The following is a 17,629-nucleotide window of genomic DNA, read 5'->3' as shown; positions in this document are numbered from 1 at the left end:
TAATAAAGCAACTATTATCACCTGCCTACTTGGAGACCAGCATGTATGACTACATCTCAGTGCCTACAAGAAACATGGACTGTATCAACATAGTATTAATGATATATCTTTCTCAGCTGATTACTTCCATGACACGAACATAAGCCTGGAATTAATTTCTAGCTTTATGTCCACAAATGAAAAAATGGAACACTAAATATTGATTATTGGGGCCAGCAACAATGATTGTGACATTGGACGGCGAAGCAAACAGATTTCATGACACAGATGAGCGTGAACTCTTCATCCTGAACTAAGCCAACAGTAAGATGGACACCACAAAATGCTGACGATTCACAATTGAGACGTCGACAGAGCATTAATCCCCATAACCTGGAAACTTCACAACAGAAAACACCATACCTCAGAGACATGAACAGAGACAGATTAGATGCATAGGAACCCATTAACTACAAGATAAATCCAGATAACGACTAAAGTAATAACCATGCAGGTTCTCGGTGCCTTAAAGGCAATGTGAACATGTCAGTTCTTTAGCAAAAACACCTTCAATCACAAACTACAAGGAATCATGCTAATCAAAGAAAAGAGACGGGCAGGGGAAACAGCAATAGAGCGCACCAGATTAAAGTTTTACTATGTTCAGACATACCCCTTTATTTGCTCATCCAAAATACTAAAGACCAAACAGTTATGCACAAATAAAATCTCTTTCAAGGATCAACTGCACCAAATGGTATATGGATCACCGTCACGGCTCTGTGTGGAAAAATTTATAGACTGTCTGGGAAAAGACAGTGTTAGTGTTCAATGGCCATTGTTATTAAAGACCCTCACACATGGATCTCAACGTCAATAGCCTATCATTATTTATTAAAAAAAGGAAATTCTAAATTACCTAGCAACCTGAAACCCTGATATTGTATTGTTGCAAGAGACACATCTCACACAGGAAGAATCAGATAAACTTAGAAGAGACTGGATAGGAGGGTCATTTACCCATGCACTGATGCTGGAAACCAACCCACCGCAAACAGTATGATTTTCACATTGCGTTAACTATAGTTAATGTAGGCCTCAGTTGCACTAGTGCAAACATGTTTGGTTCCTGGGAGAACTGTTTATCTTTGTGTGTTTCACTGACAGTAGAATTGTATTGTATTATGTTGTGATTACATTTATATAGCGCTTACCACCCCTGAAGAGGTATCAATGCACTTTTTTCAGCGAGTAGCAGGCTACTCCGGAATCAATTTAGGATTAGTGGTGAATTAATATAGTGAAATATGAAAGTCCTTTGGTGCATATGTTAATCAGTTATTTGAATTGAGAAGGATAGTGGAGGAAACGAAGAGGGAAAAAGGTTTGCATTTATATAATGCTTGCTACAACTGATGAGGTTTTGAAGCACTTTTTTGGCTAGTAGCACGCTACTCGGGAATCCATAAAGGATTAGTGGTGAATTACTATAGTAAAATAGTAAAACATGAAATTAATTTGAGTAGTGGATAAGTTAGACAGTTATTTGGATTGAGAAGGAAGAGGGAAGGGTCTAGAATTTCTTTAATAAACTAGAGGTAACCAGGTATAGAATCAACACAAAACATAAACATTGGAACAACACAGAACTGAACTTTCAGCCCCGGTGTCTCTATATTACAGGACTTATATTGAGTGGACTCAACTTTGCCAAAAACCCTTAATGAGATAAACTTTTCAAAGAAATGAGTGGATTATTTGACTATTATTATTACACAATATTGGAGACCATTTTGAGTGCTCAGCGAGAAATTGTATGTCTAGAATTTCTTTTTTTAGTTTATAGCTATAGGAGGGGGTTTGGGGTGAGTAATGGGGAGGTGGAGCAGAGTTAGTATTGGAAAAAATATGAAATTAATTTGAGTGGACGACATGTTCTTCTGTTTTGGGGATCATAGTAATAGTATGGGTTTGGGATGAATGAGAGTGGAGGTAGAGGATATATTGATGAGGTATGGGTGAGAAAATAGGGTAGTGTATTGGCAAGAGTAATAGAATGAGGTTTGAGATCAGTCAGAGAGTTGAGGTAGAGGATATATTGAGCGCGGTATAGGGTTAGAAATAAGACAGTGCATTGGATATGCTGAATTAGAAAAAAAGTCAGAAATATATAGATTCATAAGTACTTGGAAGGTATATATATTACCTACTGGCGGTCGCCAGTAGGTATATATAGTTAGGATTGTTTCTCTATGGGATTTTTGAAAATTCTATGTCTAATAACTTTGGCGTTTGTGGACGGAATTGGCTGAAATTTTCAGGAAAATGGAACATTTTGTTTCTGAGCAGCCCCTGAAAATTTGGGGGGGTTCGTCAAGGGGGGGCCGAGAAAAAAGGGGGGTCCCAAAACGCGTTTTTCCCATGTTAATTTCCATAGGGCGGTTGGCCTCACTTTTAGCCCGAACGGCTGAATGGATTTGCACGAAACTTGGCAAAATTGTAGGGACTGGTAGCCCGATGTGCCTTTGCTAGGTCTCAATATATGTGCTCCAGTGGATTTTGAGAAATTAACGTTCAAAAAAAGATATATATCTGTAACAGCGCTCCGGGCAGCGCTCCGTTTCGCGTACTTTTCGCGTTACGGAGCTTTGCGAAGCGAAGCTGATTGGCTCTCCGGTGTCTGTACACATTCCAAACAGTCCGTAGCGGCCGCCATCTTGTCTCTCGGTACGATCGAGAGACAAGAGGAGGCCAAAGCGAAGGGGCAAATGACCATAAGGGGGCATAGTAGATCCTCCCTGACCCCCTAGGTTTGATGTGGAGGCTTTGAAAGGGCCCCGCGGGGCAAAAAAATAAAAAACGTTTTTTTTCGTGGGGTGCGCCCGGTTGGCGAACCGGGAAGCGGTCTGGGGAGCGTACTACAAGGAAACAAGTATGATTGACTTTTAACTTGTTTATAGACTTTTTTTGATTTTTTTTTTTTATGCAGAGTGACGTCTCGGCCTATCTCCACGGGATGCAGTCCCTACCATCTCGGCGTTTAAGCCCAGGGGGACCGGTAGTGTGGGAGAGATAACGTCTGTTAACGTTCGATTCGAAGGAAATCAGGAAGTGTTGAAAAACATTGTCTGCGCCATCTTGCCTTTTTTCAAATGCCACATTTTTGTCGTGCACGGCAGCCATTTTAGATGCCTTGACCAGACCCACTCTCTGAACGCTGTCGATCCTTAGCATGGCTCCCCACCCTCGCAAGCATCTCCCCCAGGCACTGGTCACCCCCGCTCTCTGTCTTATGCATGGGCAATAAACCTCCCTCCATCTGCGCTGCTCTTCCCTGAGAATCACACCCTGTGCCCGCCCGACACCTCCCTTTCACCCTATTCACTACCGCACCCTCTGACACTCCTCTTCCTATGTGTCCGATTGTCCAGGCCGGTCCCAGGCTATCACCTAGCCCTGCAGATGTAGTTTATGGCTCCAGCTGTAAAGAATCACCCCTCTTCAAAGGAGTTACAGTAGATCAAGGCCCCCACCCGATGAGATCCGTCACACCACACGCGTTCCTACTATCTGAAAACCATCCTGTATTGTGATTGGGGAGGGGACCCAGCCTGAAGCGGAAGATTCCAAGGATGCCTCTTTGTACATCAAAGTTTTTACAATTATGTGTCACATTAAAAATATATAGCACTCCAACAAAGTAGTAGGATTATAAAACTTTAATAACTTATAAATATATACAACGCAACAAAAACAGTAAATACATTTAAACATTTTTTAGAAAAAAGAAGCAACAATGGTCAGTACCTGTGTTTTGTGCGAATAGTCCCAAGGCAGCACAATGTGCTGAGTTCTGGACAGCACCCAGGTGATGTTACCTGGGTGCCGCACTGGTTTTGGGTATCCTACAATGCAGCTCCGAAAAACGGCGTGGGGCGTCCCGGGGCGTGCGGGGGGAGGCCTCGTCAGTAGCGGTCTGTTGTGCGAATAGTCCCAAGGCAGCAGAACGCGCTGAGATGCGGATGGCACCCAGGTGATGTCCAGTAAGTTGCCGCACTGGTTTTGGTATCGTACAATGCAGCTCCAAAAAACGGCGTGGGGCGTCCCGGGGGAGGCCTTGTCAGTAGCGGTCTGTTGTGCGAATAGTCCCAAGGCAGCAGAACGCGCTGAGATGTGGATGGCACCCAGGTGATGTCCAGTAAGTTGCCGCACTGGTTTTGGTATCCTACAATGCTGCTCCGAATAACGGCGTGGGGCGCCCCGGGGGGGGGGGTGTGAGGCGGCGTGAACGGGCCTCCCCAGGTGGAGGCTCGTCTGCTGTAGTGGGGCGCCCCTTTACCGTTTCAGTTGCCATTCCGCCCGCTTTTGGTACACTGTGCCAAAATCCGCCATTCAGCTGAGTTGCGCCCACTCTTGCGGTGCAGCGATAGGCGGCTGCCACAGGACTCTCAAAATGGGCTCTTTCCTTTTTGGGCCTGGTCCACTGAAATGGCCCTGGGACACCTTGGAACTCGGACGCTTGTCTGCTAGGTCTTGGACCCCATTCTCGAAAGCATCCCCTCAGCCTTGAAGATTCTACAAAAGTCTTGGGGGCCCCCGACTCCTGCAGGTTTCCGGTGGGGAGCGGCTGCCATGATTGCTCGCGGAATGACCACGACGGAGCCACGAGATGGTGGTGCTTTCATGCTGACGCCAGCTTCAGTCTGAAACATCCAGAAACAAGGTGGGGCTTTCATCGTTTGGGAAAAAAAAATGTTTTAATCCAATGAAAAGTGTTATTTTAGGTCATATGATCAAGCCTTCCTCATTAGGAAACCAAAAGTAAAATGAACCAATGAAAAGTTTTATAAACAAGTCACATGACCTGTTATGCGGCATAGGGTTATAAAAAGCGTAGAAAATCCGTTGGCACGTGAGGCGGCGTCAGTGGCGGACCGATGTGCGAATAGGCTGAAGGCAGCACAACGCGCCAAGATCCGGATGGCACCGAGGTGGTGTCCAGCAAGTTGCCGCACTGGTGTGGCCATCCTACAATGCTGCGCCGAAAGTCGGCGTGGGGCGCCCCGTTGGCCTGTGAGTTCGCGTCAGTCAGTGGGGGCTGTTTGAGGATCTGATTGCATTGGAAAGCAATGTGATGCTGTGCGTCGCCCCCAAGATGGAGGTTCCTCGGCTGCAGTGGGGCGCCCCTTGGTGTTTCACTCGCAATGCAGCTGAGTTGCGTGCGCACTTGCGGCGAATAGGCCGAAGGCAGCACAACGCGCCAAGATCCGGATGGCACCGAGGTGGTGTCCAGCAAGTTGCCGCACTGGTTTGGCCATCCTACAATGCTGCGCCGAAAGTCGGCGGGGGGTGCCCCGTTGACCTGTCAGGTGGCGTCAGTAGCGGACCGATGTGCGAATAGGCCGAAGGCAGCACAACGCGCCAAGATCCGGATGGCACCGAGGTGGTGTCCAGCAAGTTGCCGCACTGGTGTGGCCATCCTACAATGCTGCGCCGAAAGTCGGCGTGGGGTACCACGTTGGCCTCTGAGGTGGCGTCAGTAGCGGACCGATGTGCGAATAGGCCGAAGGCAGCACAACGCGCCAAGATCCGGATGGCACCGAGGTGGTGTCCAGCAAGGTGCCGCACTGGTGTGGCCATCCTACAATGCTGCGCCGAAAGTCGGCGTGGGGTACCACGTTGGCCTGTGAGGTGGCGTCAGTAGCGGACCGATGTGCGAATAGGCCGAAGGCAGCACAACGCGCCAAGATCCGGATGGCACCGAGGTGGTGTCCAGCAAGTTGCCGCACTGGTGTGGCCATCCTAATATGCTGCGCCGATAGTCGGCGTGGGGTACCACGTTGGCCTGTGAGGTGGCGTCAGTAGCGGACCGATGTGCGAATAGGGTCAAAGGCAGCGCAACGCGCCAAGATCCGGATGGCACCGAGGTGGTGTCCAGCAAGTTGCCGCACTGGTGTGGCCATCCTACAATGCTGCGCCGAAAGTCGGCGTGGGGCGCCCCGTTGGCCTGTGAGGTGGCGTCAGTAGCGGACCGATGTGCGAATAGGCCGAAGGCAGCACAAGGCGCCAAGATCCGGATGGCACCGAGGTGGTGTCATAGTTGAGAGTTCTGAGCAGCGCTTGTAACACTGTCTAAAGCTTATTTGCACCTGCTGCAGCTTCACTATTGCCCTGGTGTGGCCTAAGATCGCCCATGACATAGGCGGCCGCCTCCCGGGGTCCGGCGGAACTTTTTTCCTTTTCCTTTGTGCATCTTGTCCCGAGTCTCTCCCTCCATGTGGAGGCACTTCATCTGCAGTGGGGCGCCGAGATCCGGATGGCACCGAGGTGGTGTCTAGCAAGTTGCCGCACTGGTGTGTGTAGAAAAGATGAAAGGTCCACAGCAAGTCTATGTTCCTTTAGTGGAGCGCCGTCTAGCTGAGTTTCGCCCGCTCTTGCTGTTACAGCGACAGGCGGCTGCAACAGGACTCTCAAAATGGCGGCCTGTTCTTTGGATTTGGGCCTGGTCCACTAAAATGGCCCTGGGACACCTTAGAACTCGGACGCTCGAATTTTTTTTCCTTTCCTCTACATGCAAAAAAGGTAAATGCCTGGTACGTTACCTGCCTCATCTGCCACGATGTACTCTCCGAAGGAACCGAAAAAATATATAGTTATGGTAATTGTGGCAAATTAATTTCATGTGGACAGATGAGTGTTACTCTAATAAATACAGCATATGAACATCATCATAGTCGATGGTTGGTGGAGACATTTTGACTATATCCTGGACCTGCCCGTCCTCGCCCAAAATGGCGCCGGAATAAATGGGACTCGTAACTCCTTGTTGTGTACTAGTTGCATAACCTTGATATCACGAGATATGTATGCAGTTTTGAAGCACATGGCGGGCGGGGACGAGAATTGATTGAATATTTCAACATCCCTATTGATATTAAGTTCTGATGTGTTATTGATTACTGTACTATTGAAAGTTCGAATTAACGTCACCCATGGTACTTGCCCGCAAATGTATATCTAGATAATTTTATTGTAACTGGCCCTGTCGTATTTTAAGTATAAAATGTACGTCCACCGATTCCGCAACTGTTAGACACCTTAGTTCTTGCAACCTGTTACGTTCCTCTAAAGTGTAAATGTCTCCTCATCATATACGATTACAGTTTGCTCCGTGGCCGACCCACGTGGTAATAGGCCCGTATTTGTATACTGACATTTTCACAATAAAGGTTTTTAAAAGAAAACATGGTAGTAGTATTTACATTGGTAAAGTTTTTAATAATAGTCACTGTTTTCGAATCAGTAAAAGGCAAGTGAAATAAAGCAGTCCAATTACATGAAGGGTAAAAGGTATAATACGCAGGAACGCAGTAAAGATAAATGGTCAAGGGCTGTTGTGTTTTCTACTCCTGCAACATAAAGTGATCGATAAGAATCTGATATTCAGGTGTATCGGCGACTAAGACAGCAGGCGGAGCCTCTTTTGCTCAACGGCTCCGTCATGGGACGAAGAAACGCCCTTTTTCTCGAAAAAGGAATATATTTTACTTGCAGGACAGTTGTAAATTTTCCGGGAAAGTACATTAGCCTGGAACATTATAACATATATGTTTAAGAAAAAATAATGTTCGAAAGTAATACAAAGTGTAATTTTTAGGTCATATGACCAAGCCTTTCATCATTAGAATAACAAAAGTAAAATGAACCAATGAAAAGTTTTATTAACAAGTCACATGACCTGTTATGCTTACGTTACGCGCTGCGCGCCGCGCCCCGGATCGCTTCCGGGAAGCTGCGCTTCGCGCATCGGAGCACTTCCGGATGCGCTAACGCGGCGCGTCATATGACGCATTACGCGACAACGCAGGTCCAGAATATAGTCAAAATGTCTCCACCAACCAGCGGTCGGAACACAACCCCTTTCAGCAGGCTAAATAGTTCTGTTAAATGACAACAGAAGGGACAGGCAACAAGAACCATCAGTCAAAGAGGGGAGGGCAACTTCTTCTCTACCGGGTCACGTTGGGGCGCTACCGGAACTGATCGAATTGGTAGTCTACAGTGTTTCTGGATGTTTCAGACTGAAGCTGGCACCACCATCTCGTAGCTCCGTCGTGGCCATTCCACGAGCAATCATGAGGGGTTGTTCCTAATGTTTCTATTTTAGCGAGGTCAAAAAGAGATCCCATTAGTGGCCTACTGATTTTGCTCGATTCCTTTTGTTTTTTTACACGATTTTTCGCTATCTGCAAAGACTAAACAGAGTATTGCGACTCTGTGCTTGTTTGTAAATAGAGAATGAACCAAAGAGAACCAATTCTAAAACAGTAAATGCTTGGATAACAATGAATCAAATGGAGAGAGAAGCAGGCACGACGGATTACAACGGGGGCAAAGGCCTGCGTTAACTACCCTTCACTATCTGCAAAGAGAGACTACTCGTAATAGAAATGAGGGGGGGCAGCATTCAAAGCAGATCAGTGTGCATAAACACGAAAATGTTTTTACTTACCACGTACTTGACATTCGACAGCTTATGATATTTGCTATTAAAAAACCATTGAAATTCACTGAAAAAACCATAGGTTAGAGACCATATATAGTTAGGAATTAGCATTTAAAAACCTTGAAAATTCACTGAAAAAACCATAGGTTATAGACCATATATAGTTAGGAATTAGCATTTAAAAAACCTTATTTTACTCACACAAAACCATTGAAATTCCATATATAGTTAGTTGCACTAACTATATATCGCGCACCCGCAATCCACTGCTGATGATGTCACATATTACATCATTCATGACATGGTCAGTGACATCACTGATGACATCACTGATGACATCTCAAATGACATCACTGATGACATCACTGATGACATCTCATTTGACATCATTCTTGTGCTAATACGATAAACCTCTTCAGACTCTAATATAACCTTAGATACACTCAGTGTATACAGACACTCACACACTGTCACTCATCCATGGAGTTACTCACACACCTAGTCAGTCATGCAAAGAAACAATCTCACCTCTATTTCCTCAAGTATACAGTTATACACACCTTACTTATTCAAACATATACTAACACATATTTACTCTCTTATACAATCCCTGATACAAGTTCACAATCCATACAGCCACTCACACATTCAGTGGCTCTCATGCACAGTTATTTATATATGCCAACTCTCACATGTACTGTGTTTTACATATGTACTTACTATGACATGTAGCATTGAGATATCCATTCACTCATCAATACACTCATGCACACAGTCAACCGCCCATGTAGCTGTTTCCACATGCACTCTTGAACTCATACACGTAGTGAATCAACTGCTCACACATCTATGCACAGAGTCACACACCTCCCAGCCACCCCCACACAAACTCAATCTCCCATACAAATACTTGGGCAACCAATCAATAACACATATAGCCTCTCTTATAGCTAATGATCAACACATGCAGCAGTTTACATCACAACAGACATACTGATGCACACATTCAGACAGTTTAGTCACTAACCCATGCATTTAGTACGACACATTTATTCACTCACTCATACAGTCAGTCACGCACCTACTAAATCCTTCATCCAGACACTTATACATCCACTCATTCTTCAATATATCAAACATATTTAAACTTTACAGAAACACACAGTCACTGGATGATGTCATCAGTGATGTCATCAGTGATGTCATTTGAGATGTCATCAGTGATGTCATCAGTGATGTCACTGACCATGTCATGAATGATGTAATATGTGACATCATCAGCAGTGGATTGCGGGTGCGCGATATATAGTTAGTGCAACTAACTATATATGGAATTTCAATGGTTTTGTGTGAGTAAAATAAGGTTTTTTAAATGCTAATTCCTAACTATATATGGTCTATAACCTATGGTTTTTTCAGTGAATATATATATGCATAAGGAAGGCAGTATATGTGGATTAAAGATGCATTCAATAAAATCCGGCTTTCAAGTGGTGTTGTACGTTAAATGATTATTATTTTTTTGTAATTCAATAGTCAAGCAATTGTAGATAAATAGTTATGATAAAAGATGTACTTATTCATGCAGTCACGTATATACATGTTAAAATATAGAATAAGGTAACTATCAGTAATATTTACATTTGTTAAGCAGAACTAAACAATACTAATATTTTTTAAAACAAGATTATTATAAATGTTAATACAAAGCGATACACATATATAGGTGCATATTTATAGTCTAAATAAATGCTTATATACAGAGGTATATGATGTGTATTTCGGTTTACGTATGGTGGTTTTGTGGGGTGGAGCCAATTTTTGATTAGTTTTCTGAAGATAAGGTGGTTATCCGTGGATCTTATGTTGGGGGGTAAAGAGTTCCATAGTTTGGTTGCTTGAACAGAGAAGGGCGTGCCACCTACTTATTTTCTTGTTCGTGATTTTATTCCTGATGAAGAGCGGTCTATGCATTGCTTTGTTGGTGATACAAAGCAGCTTGAACATGTATCTTCGGGCAACTGGTAACAAATGCTGGGCTTTCAAGGCAGGGGAGATGTGGTACTTTGACTTTGTATGTTAAGAGTAGGCTGGCAGCCGAGTTCTGAATCCATTGTAGTCTTTTCCTAGTCATTAAATGTGATGCCGGGTCAAGGCTATTGACGTAATTGAGTTTGGACAGAACAAGAGAGATAGTAGCCTGTACTTTGTGTGGAAATCCCAGATGGGAGAATATTTGTTGCAGAGTTTTTTTAGTAAAAAAGCTTGATCTTGCTAGTTTGGGATGTACGTTGTTACAACGCAGGTTGTAACATCGCATACCTTTACCACGCGGCCGCTACAACGCAAGTCGTTACCACGACTTGCGTTGGAGGGCGCGGATTTAGGATTTTTATAATTTTATATTCCAACACCAGTCCCCGTGGATACTAGGGAAGGTGTTGGAATATAAATTGATAAAATTCCTTATCCCACAGCGCCCTCCAGCGGAAGTCGTGGTAACAAATTGCGTTGTAACGGCCGCGTGGTAAAGGTACCGCGGGGTAAAACATTCGTGTTAAACTTTGTTTAACGCTAGTTTGTCCAATTGGGCATTCATTGATAGTCTGTGGTCATTCCAAGGTTTCTTACATCCTTCAAACCTTAAGGCCATGTTCCCAGATCATCAGGCGGCGAGGGGGTCATCATTTTCCCAATCATAACATGTGAGTATTTCTCTTTTGGAAGCATTCAGTTTGCGAGGGCTCCATGTCATCCATTGAACCAAGGCTCTGAGATAACTGAAAATAGATGATTTCCAATCCTTTCCAGTTGAGGGATAGTTATGGCACATGAGGTGAAAATGATTTATCAGTGCCAGTAATGACTTCAGGTAGATGTTGAAAAGCATGGGTGAGATGATAGAGCATTGAGGACCCCTGCTTTCATGAAGTACGGTCTGGGCGAGAAAGGGGGGGTAAGGATGACATTAGCTCTGTTCCGAAGGTAGGATGGGGTCCAGATGGGAGTCTTTCTATCAGAGCATCATGGTCAACTATGTCAAAGGCAGGTGAGAGATCCAAGAGAAGTAGTGCAGCAACCCTGTTGTGGTCAAATGTGTTCTTCAGGTCATCCCAGATGGCAACGAGGACAGATTCTGTGCCTCTCCCTGGACGAAATCCCCTTTGGAAGGCTGAAAGTATTGCATTATCTTCAATGAATTGTGACTTTGGGTTGAATGCGGCTCTTTCTATCAGTGTGCACAGGAAAGGTCCACTTGTTATTGGTATGTAGGAGTCAGGGTTCAGCAGGTCCAAGTTTGTTTTCTTCAGTAATAGACATATGTACGACTTTTTGGATTCTTCTAGAAATATTCCAGTAGTTAAGGAATTGTTGATGATTCTCATTACTAGTGTAGCAGCAGTGGTTGTTAGAATAATTCTCTTGAAGGTTTGCTGGGGACACGGATCAGAAGGGCTACCGGCAGGCCTGCTTCCTTCGACCAGGTCCATGAATTCATCATGTGAAATGTGTTGGAAGGAATGAAGAGGCTGGGTTAGAGTATTCTTGAATTGTTGTTTTGGAAAAGGGTTGTGCTAGTGCTTTGTCTTTGTTTAAAATATGAGTCCAACGTGCCTGCTTTGGCCGTGTATTGATTTCCCAGTTGCTCTGTGAAATCTTGAGTAATGGGAAGAGCTTCTTCTAGGCCATTTGGTTCACGAAAATCATTCAAAATGTAATAGAATTCCTTATTTGCACATTTAGCATTTTGAATTCTGTCTGAATGGTACCTCTTCCTAGCTCTTTTGATGGCAGACTTGTATAATATGTAGGCGAAGTTTGTCTTGATATGGGTTTGTTTTAAGCCATGCGAGTTGCAGCTTTCTAATTTGCTGTTTTGTCTCTTTTATCTCTGTATTTGTCCAAGGTGCTTGTTTTCTTTTGTTCTGTTGCATTGTTTTTAGTGGTATTAGGATATCAAAAGCTTCCTGTAGCCACTCTCATAGTTTTTAACAGAATTCATTGTGTCTAGAACTGTACTGGATGTATTTCTAAGTGTTCCAAATTGAGTTTATTCCACAGTCGATATGTGGATGCACATTAGGTGGTTTTAGGTGCCTTGCTTTGTGTTGTTTTATGTTGGAAATAAAGCAAATGGTGGTCTGACCATGTGACCAGAGTCATTGTTTGAAAGGTAACTAGTTCTGTATTTGCAAAAATGACATCTAGGATGTGTCCAGCGATGTGCGTGGGTTTGTGGACGATCTGATGCAGGTTTGGTGCGTCTAGGCCAGCGTGGAATGGTTTGTTTTCGGATGGCTCATATTGGGTTAGTCAAACCAAATGTTGAGGTCACCCAGAACACATAGGTTGAAATGTAGTCATGTCAGGTTTCAAACTGTGTCTAGAAGTGTTTCTGGGAATGTTGCATTGCTAGGTGGAGGTCAGTAAAGGAGCAGGAAGATACAGAAGGAAGATGGTGTAGGATTGCAATTTGCCTATACAATTTTGTCTAGAGGATCGGCTTCCAGCAGGACTGGTGCCATATCATCTCCAACCCATGATTCAGTTATGAACAGTATGCCAGGTTTTTTGTCAGTGCTAAGGTCGTAGATGCAATGTTTGTTTTTAGAGAGCGAGCAAGCATTTATCAGTAGACAGTTTAGAGAACGTGCTTTGGTGATGGTGTGACTTCGTTTTGTAGGAGAGTGAGCAGTATTTTGTGGGATTGTAGGATGTGTGTCCTTAGTGTTGGTATTAGATAAATGAGGATATAAATTGTGTAACTGTTCTGTATCGTGTTCCTTGAACAGCAGTCTAGGACGTCATTGTGATTGTTCTGCATGCGTAGGTGGTGAGGATGGTGGTTGAGAGTGAGTTGGTGAGCTGTATTGTTTTTGTAGAGTAACCTTGTTGCGAAGTAGAAATGGAGAAGTGAAGTTGTGAGGTATGGCGTGTTGCCTATTTTATTTGCATCTGTTTGGGGTGGAAGGTGTATGAGTTAGGGGTGGTGGTGCAGCATGTGGGTCATGCAAGGTTTTACATTGTCTAATGGATGAGTGGCGGTTAAAAGAGAGTTGCTGTGTTGCTGTATATGTGTAAGGTGTGGGGGAAGAGATAAGATTGGCATTGGAGTCTGTTCATTTGTGTAGTCTGAAAGGTGGGTGCATGTTTGTAGTTTGTGATGGAAAGTATTATGAGGTGTTGCACATGAGAGATTTTGTTGTGCTGGTGTGCATGCTATGTTTTGTTTTTGAGGAGTAGTGAAATGAGGTGCTGATGTATTTGTTTAATGAGATGGATTTGTTTGTATAGTACTGTTTGTGAGTGGAAGTTAGGTAAAGGAAGTGGTGATTTGTTTGTGAGTAGAGTTTTTGTTGTGTGTAAGAGGGGATGAAGTAGAGTTAAGACTGTTTGTCTTAGACTTGATTGCTGCAAGAGGTAATATGTGTGGTGTTGTGGAGTGTAAGTATTGTGCAGCGGTTGTGTTATTGTCGTAGAAGGAACAGGAGGGTGTTGGTTGGAGAAATGATGGAAGGCCGGCTAGAGGTTTGTTTATGACAAAAAGGGGTCTGTTGGGAGTAATTAGAGGAGCTATTGTGTGTCTGGATGGGATATAGTTAAGTATGGTGTGGATTTGGATTGTGTTAGTGATGAGTGGATTGGTTAGTGGTATTGGATAGAGTTGTGCACTGTTTGTAGATAATTTTGAAAATGTGTGGTAGCTGGGATAGGAGGGTATATAGGTTTGATTTATGGAGTTTTGTAGAGGGTGGTGAGACACTGAACTTTGTCTTGGGTTAGTTTGTAGTGAAAGAGTAGAATATAAGTGCTTGTGTTTGTCTGGTTGTGGATGGGGTAGGGTTGGTGCTGGTGTATATGTAATCGGGCAGCATTTCTATCCCTAGTCCTGACCAGAATTGAACAGGCTCAAACAGGCAACTGCCCTTGTCCTCTCCACCCTTAACTTCGAAACCCTGGCTGAGACGCCCTGAGTCCTAGGCTTAAATAGCCCTTGTAATCAGGTGACCATTAGCCTCTTATAGCTAATCACAGCCCTAAACCTAGTCATAGCAGAAAGTCTGGCACCAAATCCTAAGCCCTTTGTCTAATAGAAAGACCCAACCCTAACCCCAACCCTGGTCCCAGTAGTTAATCATACAGGAAAACTTAAGCACTACGTCCAATGGAAAGCCTAAATCCAGGAACCAATCAAAACCCCTAAACCTATACACCAATCAGATCACTAACCCTAAGCCCTACATCAATAGAATTACGGACCCAGGAATCAATATGTACCCTCAAAATACTTAACCAATGAGAACACAAACCCTAATCCAATAGAAACGCCAAATACAACCACCAATTAGTACACACATGTAGCATCCAAAGGCAGTCTATATAAGGTCCCTGCGACCTCAGGCAATGTTTGCTGACTAGGGGGCTGGAACCTGCTCCTTAATTCAGAATCTCCTAGGAGACAGACAGGCTTAATCAGCACTCTGGAGCTGTGCAGGTAAGGTCCTAACAAGCTGTGCTCTCTAATAATACTGCTTTTCCAAAACGTTACTAATTTTCTTAGCCAAAAAATAAGTGTACAATCCCTAAAAAACACAGCTTAAACAACTAACAGTAGATCACTGCTGTCTGAGAGCACACTCTATCCAGTCTCTGATGTATAATATTGCAGGGCCCGATTCACAAAAGTAATCTGAGACAAAATCCTAACTTTACCACTTTCGGTATTCACAAACGGCATTTTGGAGTAGTAAAGTTAGGATTCCTAACTTTACTACTCCTAAATGCCCTTGTGAATATCGAAAGTCGTAAAGTTAGGATTTTGTCTCAGATTACTTTTGTGAATCGGGCCTTCAGTTGCTAAGGAGGAAAGAGAGGCTCTAATCTGGTTGCATTTACTTGCTAAGACAAAATGGGAGCTGGGGTGGATTGCTTAATACACAGCTCTGAGCAAAGATCAAGGGAGAAACTAGGAGGGAAAATCAGGTAGTCGCGGCCAATTTGAAAATACAACAGATTTTGGACTGCAAAACCCACAATGTAACAGGTAAAATTAAACAGTCAGGTGAAAAATGATGCACTCACTGGCAGGTAAAAACTTCAATATTTAAACTATAACAACCACAAGAAAAGTAGGTGAAAATGATGCGATCACAGGTAGAGGAAAATTGCGTTTTAAATTTCAGGAAAGAGACAGCACATGTCTGCCTTCTTACCCCCTCTTGGTCCTTGGTTCACTGCAATCTTGGGCACAGGGAAACTCCAGCTCACCAAATGGAGGTGAATGTTTCGGGGTTCACGCAACAAACCATTAAGGGGCCTGGGTAGGTGTGAGAGGAGGGCTCAGGGTTGCTTGGGAGCCAATCAGCAAGCTTAGATGCTGGCCAGGGTGCTGGAAGTTGCTTCTCAATTCAGAATCTCCTAGGAGACAGGCAGGCTCCATCCACATTCTGGAGTTCTGCAGGTAAGGGCCTAAAAAACTTCAAACCTGTAATAATACTGTTTTTATAAAGTTTGACTCTCTCTCTTAGACAATAAACAAGTGTATAATCCCTAAAAAACACAGCTTAAACAACTAACAACAGATTGCTGCTGTCTCAGCGCACCCTGTGTTCAGTCTATGGTGTATAATATCTATGTTGCTAAGGCGAGTGGAGGGTTAATTTGGTTTCACTCACTTGCTAAAACAAAAGAATAATGAATCCCTGCCCCTGTGCTGAGGACAGGCTGTCTGTGATGTTTCATCTTGCTACAAGATATCTCCTGAAGGACATGCAGATGAAATATTCCATTGTGTGGAGGTTTTAAAAAAACACTGAATAGGTTTTTCCTGAAAGGTTAGATTCTGATTGGTTCTCTCTATGGGAACTGTAGGGAGTTGTCCTTCACCATAAGGAATTGTGTGATTTAATTGTGCGTTGCTGAGCTAGATAGAGGCAGCTGCTCCTTTCTTCTCTCTTGAGCTCAGATGCCTTAATGTATACCTGCTCAAAGAGGTAGACTCCTGAGAAAATCTATGTGTTCTTTACCTGACTGAATCCTTCTTTGATTCTGCCTTTTAGTGTTTAGTAGCTGACACATTCTTCTTGATTTACCCTGCAAATGTCCTTATTTCTTTTTACCTTAGTATGTTTGGGAATTTCCCTTCAGGGGAAACTGGAAGTTGTTTGATTTGCTTATGACAACTTTCAATAATTTGTCTTTGTATTTACTATTTGAAATTGCTCTGAATTATACCGACCAACATATTTATGAGACGATAAATGATTTATGACTAAATTGAATGTGTAACTTTCCTAATCTGCTAATAAACCTTCATGGTTTGCAAACCTACTACTTCCTATCATCCTTGTGGGGCCTAATGTGCTTCACTGTCATTGATGTATTGTTAAAATGTTGATGTTAAACCACAGCTCAGGACTACAAGGTCCATCCGCTCGAGTACAGCTGAATTTGCACTAACAATCTTCACTGGGCAAATCTTATCCTGAATGCAATAAAAGTCTGGTAGCAGATGATGGTTTCTGCTGAGGTTGTGAGAGTTAGTATATGCCTCAGAGTCAGTCAAAATCTGCCCCAGCCCAGTTCTAATAATAATAAAAATATATGTATAAAGCGCACAGCTACCTCCACTGAGTTGTCCCGCCGCTAAAGTGGATAACAACGTTGCCATGCTAGCAGAGATCTAGTCTCTACAACTGAACAGCCGGGTCTTCAAGGCCTTTCTAAACACCTGCTCAGAGTGCATCATACATAGTTGGAGAGGGGAGGCATTCCAGCATTTGGAGGTTCCCACCTCGAAAGTTTCAATGTAGACCTCAGCGAGCTATCCGGCTGGTAGGAGCGAAGTCTCTTCCTCAGATACTTAGGGCCTCTTCCTTAGTAGGCCCAGAAAGCAAATGTGAGGGCCTTAAATTCAACTGTCTTGGCCGCATTGAGCCAATGGAGTTGTCTGAGGTGGGGGAGATATGGTGGCAAAGAGGGACCTTATGGGCCAGCCTAGCAGCTGCGTTTTTCACTATCTGAAGCCTACAGATAAAACCGCTGGGCAAACTCAGATAGAGTCCGTCGGTGTATTCGAGATGGGAAGTGACTAGTGCATGCACTACCGCTTTTCGAGCTATCTCTGGTAAGAAGTCGTTAAAT

Source organism: Lissotriton helveticus, chromosome 4_1 (assembly GCF_964261635.1).
Source record: "Lissotriton helveticus chromosome 4_1, aLisHel1.1, whole genome shotgun sequence".
NCBI lineage: Eukaryota > Metazoa > Chordata > Amphibia > Caudata > Salamandridae > Lissotriton > Lissotriton helveticus.
The sequence above is the reverse complement of the archived record's forward strand: the minus strand, read 5'-3'. Positions refer to the sequence as shown.